General features: G+C 35.4%; 1 pseudogene; it reads left to right on the top strand.

Annotated features, from left to right (window-relative positions):
• Positions 1–1,795: 1,795 nt before the first annotated feature.
• Positions 1,796–2,915, top strand: LOC124083758 (tissue alpha-L-fucosidase-like; annotated as a pseudogene).
• The last annotated feature ends 5,795 nt before the right edge of the window (positions 2,916–8,710 follow it).

Here is an 8,710-nt window from a genome sequence, read left to right as displayed (position 1 = left end):
AAAGAATACCAAAACTGATCAAAAACAAGGAATAGAATTCCTTGGATTATATCCATGGTCAGTTGGCTCTAAGGCAGAACTATCTTGGCTGAAGGGTATAGCATAGAAAAGGTGCTCACTTAGTGGCAGTAAGAGGTGAATGGGGTGGTGTGGGGGTGCCAGCAAGGATAAACCATTCCAGGTCACTCCACCAATTAATTAGTTCCTCTAACAACTAGTCCCAATTTCCAGTTGTTAATTCATCCACCCATTAATCAATGGATTAGTCCATTGCTAAGACCAGAGTCTGAGTCCATATGATCCAATCTTTCTTTGCCTAAAATCTTTAACTCTGAACCTTATTTCACTGGAGACTATGCTTTCAGCAAACAAAAGATTTTTTTTTTCTTGGCGGGGGAGAGGGAGATCTCCAGATTCAAACCATGACAGAAGGAAATATGAAGTGGCTTCATACTGATTGATGCCAACTACACGACATTCTGGAAAAGGCAAGACCATGGGATAAAAAGATTAGTGATTGAGTGTTTTCTAGGAATAAGGAGGGATGTATAGGCAGAGAACAGAATATTTTTTAGGATAGTGAAATACTCCATATGATAATATAATGGTGAATGCATTTCATCATACACTTGTCTAGTCCCATGGAATGTGAACAATGAATACTGAACCCTACTGCAAACTATAGACTTTGGATAATAACTGATATGCCAATATGGTTTCATAATTTGTAACAAATATATCACTGTCCTGGGGCATTTTGATAATGCGGGAGGCTGTGCATGTGTGAGGGAAGGTGGCATATGGAAAATATCTGTGTCTTCCTTCCAATTTTTCTATAAAATTAAAACTCCCTTTAAAATCTCATTTAGAATATTTTTGGAGAATTAAGATGAGTACTACTCTTACCCTAAGTAAATTAAAGATTAGAATGTAAAACTTCCTGTAGAGTTTAATTCACAATATATTTATTTATTTATAATAGATCATTTAGATGACAGCTAAAATGGCCTTGTCATTTAGTACATAAATTATATTGGGTCCTTTAAATACTAAATCTAATTCCCTACATGATTCATTTGGTTTTCAATGGAATTATATTCTTTTAGCAGTTTCTCTTATTAAAGTTTTGTCAAAAAGTAATAATACTTCCCTATTTCCTTTTAATGTTTTCTCTTTTAATAGTATTTTAGTAATCACATTTATCCCCTTTTTTATGATATTGATTTTTTAATAAAAAAGTTGTTAGGTGTTTATCCACTCTATGAATCTTTTCAATGCATCAGTGTTTGTCATTTTCTATTTCATTGGCTTATACTCTTATTTTATTGCTTCTCTTCTACTAATCACTTTTTTTCCTTCTTTTTTAGTACTAAGGATTGACCCCAGGGGTGCTCTTTCATTGAACTAGATCCACAGCCTATTTATTTATATATTTATTTTAATTTTAAGGCAGGTCTCACCAAGTTGCCCAGGCTGGCCTTGAACTTGCAATCTTCCTGTCTCAGCCTCCTGAGTCTTTGGGTCAATAAGTGTGCACCAAGGTGCCGACTTCTCTGTCTTTAATTTTCTCTTTTTAAGTAGTGTCTTGCATGACTGATGAACTCTGAGATGCTGGGGAGGCTGCTGTTGCAGCTCAGAGTGGCACTGAGCCCTACTACATCTGTGGCTAGCCCATCCTGGACCCCTGGCCATTGCAAGACTGGTACCAGGTGGCCAAATTGTAGATGTTTGTGCAATGAGGCATGCTTTCAGTGTCAGCTTGGGGCACATGTGGTTCGGTGGCACTGGCGGGTTGATGGGTGCTCACGAGTCAGTTACCTACTTCAGGTGTTTCTTCCACCTGTGTAAGTGAGCAGACCTGTAGGATGTAGAATAGAACATGGCACCTCTGATCATAAAGAGAAGATGTTTTGTGGCCAAAACATCACAAAGGCTTCAAAAACTGGTCAACTCCTGTGTCTTGGAACTGGAACTCCAAGGACATGCTGTCCATGGTGATTTAGTAGCAGTTGTCTGAGGAAAGAACCATGCTATGTCCTCTACCACTCACTTAGAATGGTTCTACCCACTCTACCTATGTGACTTCAAAACTTAGCATGTTGTCAGTGCCAAAGCAATGACAGAGCTACACCATTTTGTTAACAGCCAATAGCCTGATTTGGTCTGGTCTGATGAGGATTGAAAATGTGATACTTCCTGGAACTCCACAGATTTTCTTTCTTGGTTCTACCATGATAGCCCCATCAAAGTTGAGGTGGTAGTAAATGACTGATGGGGTAAGAATTGTTTCTGTCATCATGAAGGGTACTGTAATCATCAAGGTAAATTCAAGCCAGAGAGCTTGCCATGTCACTAGTGAGAGATGTGCAACAACTTCCACAAGAGGTCCCTGGCCTATGGCTGTGACAGGTGATATCTGACATTACAAGTGAGTCTGGAATCATTTTAGAGCTGGTTTAGACAATGAGTTTCAGAGGCCACTATGTTCTCAACATTGGATCAACTAAAGATGAACTGATGCTTCCCATCTTCCAAGAAAGGTTTCTTTCTTACTGTTGTATGTGTCAGTGTCAGTGGAAAGGTTATCCATGTGCACAAACCACAGAGGGTTCAATTTGAAGAGAACACATCTGTATAGTATACTTCAAAAAGAACAGCTATTTATGCCATTTTTCTGCATTTTCCCCTAAATAAGAGTCTTAAACCTTGAATAGCCTGTAACTAATTCAAATATAATTAATTCAAAGATAATGTTGCTAAAAATTCAAGGAAATCTAAAATTGAAAAACTTGAATGAAGGTCTCCTCATCCCTCTACCTGCCACACCAACCCCTCTGTTGCCATCTTCTGCTCTCCTGGGGAGTGGCTTTAAAGAGAAGCCAAGTCACCTGCTGCCTATGGAAGGAGGTGGGTAGTTTGGCAAACTCAATCTTATGCTCTTTATTTAGCATCATTTTTCACTGATGAACTATAAAGTTGACAGAAGTGAAGTAAACACTGGAGTTTAAGAGTAGAAGAACACTGCCTGGTGTGCACTGCTTTGATTTTCCTCTTACAGTGCCATCATTATGATGAAGTAACTTCACTTCCCCATTCAGAGATGGTTTTTCCAACACATTTTAATCAAAGGGTCTAAGTACATTACACTGATAATTAATGGATCAAAAATTTGAGAACCATTGCTAGAGTCTGTCTCTCTCTCTCTGGCCAACAAAAGAAGGGAACAGATAGTTAAATTGAGTTTAGCCTTATACTTAGGGGTTATCTACAATGGAATCCTCCTTCCATCCTCTTTTTGGTAACCTACTACTTTCCCAATGACTTTAAAGAGAAAGCCAAGTCACCTGCTACCTATGGAAGGAGGTGGATAAGATTGGCAAACTCAATCTTATGCTCTTTATTTAGCATCAGTTTTCACCAAACTGTGCCCCTCAAAGGACAGGAGAACCTAGAAGGGAAGGAAAGACTTGCCAGACAATTAAGCATCCACTCTTTGAAAGTTTCCAAAGCAAATCAAGAGTTCTGAAACTAAGTATATTTACAATGATACTGTTAAGATTAAAAATGTGATTCTTCCCTGTGTTTTAAACATGATCACATAAATCCATGTCAAAAACAGGATCTTGTGAATTGAAATTAATAATGTAGCTTTCTTTATAAATAATTAAAGTATAAGTTTCCCACTATGCACTGCTTTAGCTAAATTCCACCAATTTTAATATGCTGTTTTATTGCCATTCAATTTGATACAAATTCATTAGACAGCCACTAATTTCCATCATATGAGTTTTTAACCTATTGATAATTTAGAAGTGTTCCATTTAATTTCCTAATATATGTTTGTTCTCAATTTATATTTAATTCAATAAAAAACAATGAAAGTATTTAGTAAGATTTTAATTGTAAAATAAATTGACATTTATTTTAATTAATTTTAATTACAGTTAATATTTTAATTAACTGTATTTTCTGTCTTGTATTTGTTTATATAATTGGTTTAAAATCTATCATCTTACAACTTGTTATATATTTCTTATGTGCACTTCAAAGAATATGTTTTTGCAAGAGATGGGTTTGGCATTCTATAATAACCAACTAGGTCAAGTGCATACATGGTAGATGTGGTTATGGGCTAACTAGTTGCCCTTTCATGGAAGAAATGAATACATGCTCGCATTTAATGGAGAGCATTCAGATAGTAGTTCCTTCAGATTTGTCCTTAGCTTCAGAGAGTCACCTCAGCCAAGGTTACACCTTTCCCAGGGAAGCTGACATTTGTAACTTGGAGAGATGCACTAACAAAGCACTGCTGGCTCAGCTTGATGTGAGCAACTCTGACAGGAGATGTTTTCTCCAGAGCTGGGCACAGGGTTTGACTGAGAACTTGTTAAGACCTGCATCACAGTTTGACTTCTATTCTTACCCAATTTTATTTCCTTCTTCCTTTTCAGAGATGTTGATTTCAAATACTATCTTGCAGCTCAAACTCTCACTAAGGGTTTACTTTGGAAGAAATGTTGTGAGTTCTTTCTAATTTGGGGCTAAAATTTTTATTTACTACTGGTATCTTTTCTTGAAATAGTGTCTTTTTTTCCTAATAAACAGTGTAATTACTGGATGATCACCTTGATATTGTATAGGCATGTTTTTATTCATTTGGAGTGTCAGTCTGTACAAATTCCACTTTTTCCTCCATCTATTTAAATTTTTGAGTTCCAAATACAGATCTCTTTAGGTCTTGACTTCAGACTTGCAAAGGTAGGTTTAGGTGATGTCTTACCCCATAGTGGGGTTCTTACTCATAAGTTGGCAACTTTTTGTCTCTCACTCCATTGCCAGAGGCCTTAATGAGATGTTAATGATGGTCTCTCCACACAGGCTGGACTAGATCCCCAATACCTGCCAGTTCGACTTACCTCTCGGAATAATTCCACTGTTAACCCAGAAGCAACTGATTGCTGGTCAGTCTTGCACATGTCCTTCAAGCTGGCATGAGGAATCCTCATAGTGCCTCCTGCATAATTACTTTCTGTGTGGACCACCCCACATATGCCAGTTATATCAGCTGACCCTATTTTGATCTCACCTTAGCAAGACAAATCTCCCCTTCTTGTATCCAGTTCCATACATTTTAAAAAGAGATTTGACCAGCATAGACATGAAGCGTCTTTGTGAATTTTTATTCTGAGACATATCAGAGACATACATCACTTTTGAGTACTTATATAGTATCAAGCACAGAGAAAGCACTCAAAAACTATTTTCTGAGTAGTAAAAGCACTTGATTTACATAGTTTGCCCTGTGTTGTGCTTGTTTTTATAAGATACTTTTGTCCAGTACATATGTCTCCATGATACCCAGGACTGAAAATATGGATAAGCTTTAATCTTAACTACATCTCACCTCTCATGACCATTCTCTCTTCTCTTTTCCACACTCAGTCACAAATGAAACCTAGGCAATTTTACTTGGATTTTCCAAAGATAAGACAACATTTTTGTACATGTTATAGAATTTTCTGAATGTTAGGAAGGAGAGTGGATTGAACATCTCAGAAAATGCAAATATTTTATATTATGTATTAGATAGTCTTTGATTTAGCACATTTTTGGCTATTGTGTCACTGAAAATTTCTGCCTGGTCATTTTTCTCTCTAGTGTTCAGTCTCCTTACATTTGACCTTTGTACTCCCTGACTTTTCCTTCTTTCCAACTTTCACTTTACTATGTTTTCTTATGTATAGAAGTTCAGCTACTGTTTTTCTTTTGCTGTTTGCTTTCTCAGTACATCCTCAGGATCTCATTTTCCACATCAAAGAGCTTAATTTCTTAAACAATATTCCCTCCCTAGGAATTTTGTTGCTCATTTTATCATCATTATATATATAAATACATTTAAAAATTCAAAAATATGAATACTCAAGTATATTATTTAAGTATCAATTCAAGTCATTTATTAATTTGACAAGTATTTTTTAAAGTTTTCTATATTTCATGTTCTGGGATTACAAAGACTGAAAACGCATAACTCATTCTCTCCATGAACTCGCTGTTCAATATGGAACTCAAATCAACAGAAAACAATGTATTTTTTTCTAAGACTACCATGTATTATGTTTGCTATGGGAGCACAGAACAGATAGTAGTTTGGACAAAAGTAGAATTGTGATTTGATCTTGTAAGGTTAAAAAATAATTTGAGCTCAAATGTCTCTCTATTCTTTTCTCAATCCTCTCACATATAGCTATAGTATCTGCTATCATTCCTCTCTGTATTTTTTTTTCTTATTTTTAGTGCAATATGTTTGTGTCTCTGTCACTACAGAGTATGCTTTAGATAATTGACTGAGAATTTGCTCACTCTCTGGCACAGAGTAAGTGCCCAATTATTATACTTTGAATAAATAAATGTAAATGGAAAGGGATTACAATTTATGTGTCTTCCTGCTTAAAATTCAGACTTAACTGGATATTTGTTTATGCTAAATGATTAATATCTTCAAACTATAAAGTCTTTCCCTAGTTTCCTAAGTGTTTATTATTAACTTTCTTGAGAATCAAAAACATTTTCTTTGCTTTTATTAATATGTGCATCTTAACATTATGGTCTTAAATTTTATGCATTCTTGTAAAAAGATATGCATGCTTTTGTTTTCAATGTTTCGTGTATTTGATTTTATAAAAATGATTCAGTCTGAAAATTATTGTGCACTCTTTTTCAATAAAGGCAGTGTGTTAACATCTCTGAAGACACTACTCATTTATATAATCAGGAAATAGATTTTATGTTCCCTGATTGATTTAATATTTGTCATTGCAACAGCAGGGGAAAAAAGTAATTTGGGGTGTGCTAGGAAGAAGTGTCAAAGCACCTCAGGCTGAGCAGACAGTCCAAGATAACACACTTGCCTGATGTTAAAGACAATCTGTTTCTGCTGTCTCCCCATTTTGATTAGAGCTCATGTACCCCTAAGTTTCTACTTGAGTTACTTCAAATCCGAAAACCTCACATTTCAACAAGTAAATAAGGTGACAGGAAAGCTTTTAATTTTGAAAATCATGATAATGAAAGCTCACCGTCTGCTTCTGTAACAAATTTAATGTTTAATTGTTCAAAATCTGTTTAGAAGACTGCATAACTTGAAAGATTTATAATGGCATATACAATTGTCAGCAGGAAGAAACACCAGGACTCATTAGTTAGTTCCCCAAATTCTAGGCAGGACTGGATCCAAGCCTACCCCAACATATGGGATAGCCTTAGGAAAGACGGCTCCACAGATCATTTCCATACCTAGTTTAGTGCCTTAAAATGTTGTTGTTAAAGAAGCTTCTACAGGAAGTCACAAAAACTGACTTCAATTTTTATCACAGCTATTTGTTCCATGATGTTATGATTACAGAACTTACTTGTGTTTGTATTTTTATCTCTGTGATGACAGTGGCAGAATAAAGCTTGTGAAAAGTTCCCTTGAGGAAAGCTGAGCTTGGAAAACTGGCATTACTTTGGGTCTTTGTGAAAAACAACTCTGAAAAAATATAAACTACAAATAGTAGATCACTTAAATAGGATACAGTAATAATTCACTGATTTAATTTTTTAATAATCCTTATTAATATTGATAATCAAAGTTTTTAAAATTTTTTATGCTATTATGGATTCTAAGTTTGAAAAGTAATAGAAAAGAATATTTCTATTCTCTTTATTAGGGAATTCATTATGCATCTGGACATCTAGAAGAAGGTACAATACCTTGCAATTTTTAGGAGAAAGAAAGCAACAAATACAAATTATTATTGGTGTTTAACTTTTCCAGAAATAGCAAATAAAATTTTTCTTCCAGAAAAATGAATTGACCCTTTGTAATTATTGTTAAGAATTAGAACACTAGAACCCTTATTGTTAACTTAGTGCTTTGAAAATTTAGCTGTGTGTTTTGTTCACAGAATTGGGTAAAATGCTTGTAGCAGACTGTATCGCTAAGTACCATCTTCCATTTGAGTCAAAAACCTCTGGGATGGGATTTGAGAACCTACATTTGTCATACACATGGCAGGTTGTACCATTGTAGTTGGTTCAGGAACCACAATTAGAAAATGTCATAAGTGGATAGTATGAGAAAGAAAGAGAGGTTAGTCTTTTGCAGTTAACACAGAAAGTATATAAAAGACAAGGAATGCATTTATGGAACTCAGTCATCACCCGAAGATCCCTCATGCTGCTTTGCCCTTCTGTGATATCTCATCCCTGACATTTCTATCTACTAATTGTGCTTCCTGACATTTACACCTTGGTTAAATCTATCAAACTGCCACTTAAGCTCATTTTCCCCCTCCTCAAAACATGGAAGCTTATTTCTACTTTCTCTCCAGCTTTATTAAGGTATAATTGAAAAATTTTAAAAATGGTATATATTCAAGGTGTACAATGTGATATTTGACATATGTATACATTCTGAAATGATTTCCAACAAGCTAATTAACATATCCATCTCCTTACATAGTTACCTTGTGTATGTATGTGTGTGTGTGTGTGAGTGTGCGTGCGGGCGTGCACATGGGTGCAGCTGATCTCTAGAGCTTATTTATCTTGCTTAACTGAAATATTATATGTATTGACTAGTAACTGACCATTTTCCCCTCCCTCTTGTCTCTATAATAAATAATGTATTACATACTTAAATATTAAAGGTGGATCTCGTACTAAGTGT

The sequence above is a fragment of the Marmota monax genome, unplaced genomic scaffold, assembly GCF_021218885.2.
Source record: "Marmota monax isolate L192 unplaced genomic scaffold, Marmota_monax_Labrador192_F-V1.1 WCK01_AAM20220418_F8-fsc00016, whole genome shotgun sequence".
In the NCBI taxonomy this organism is placed as follows: Eukaryota; Metazoa; Chordata; class Mammalia; order Rodentia; family Sciuridae; genus Marmota; species Marmota monax.
Note: the sequence above shows the minus strand (reverse complement) of the source record. Positions and strands in the feature narration are given on the sequence as shown.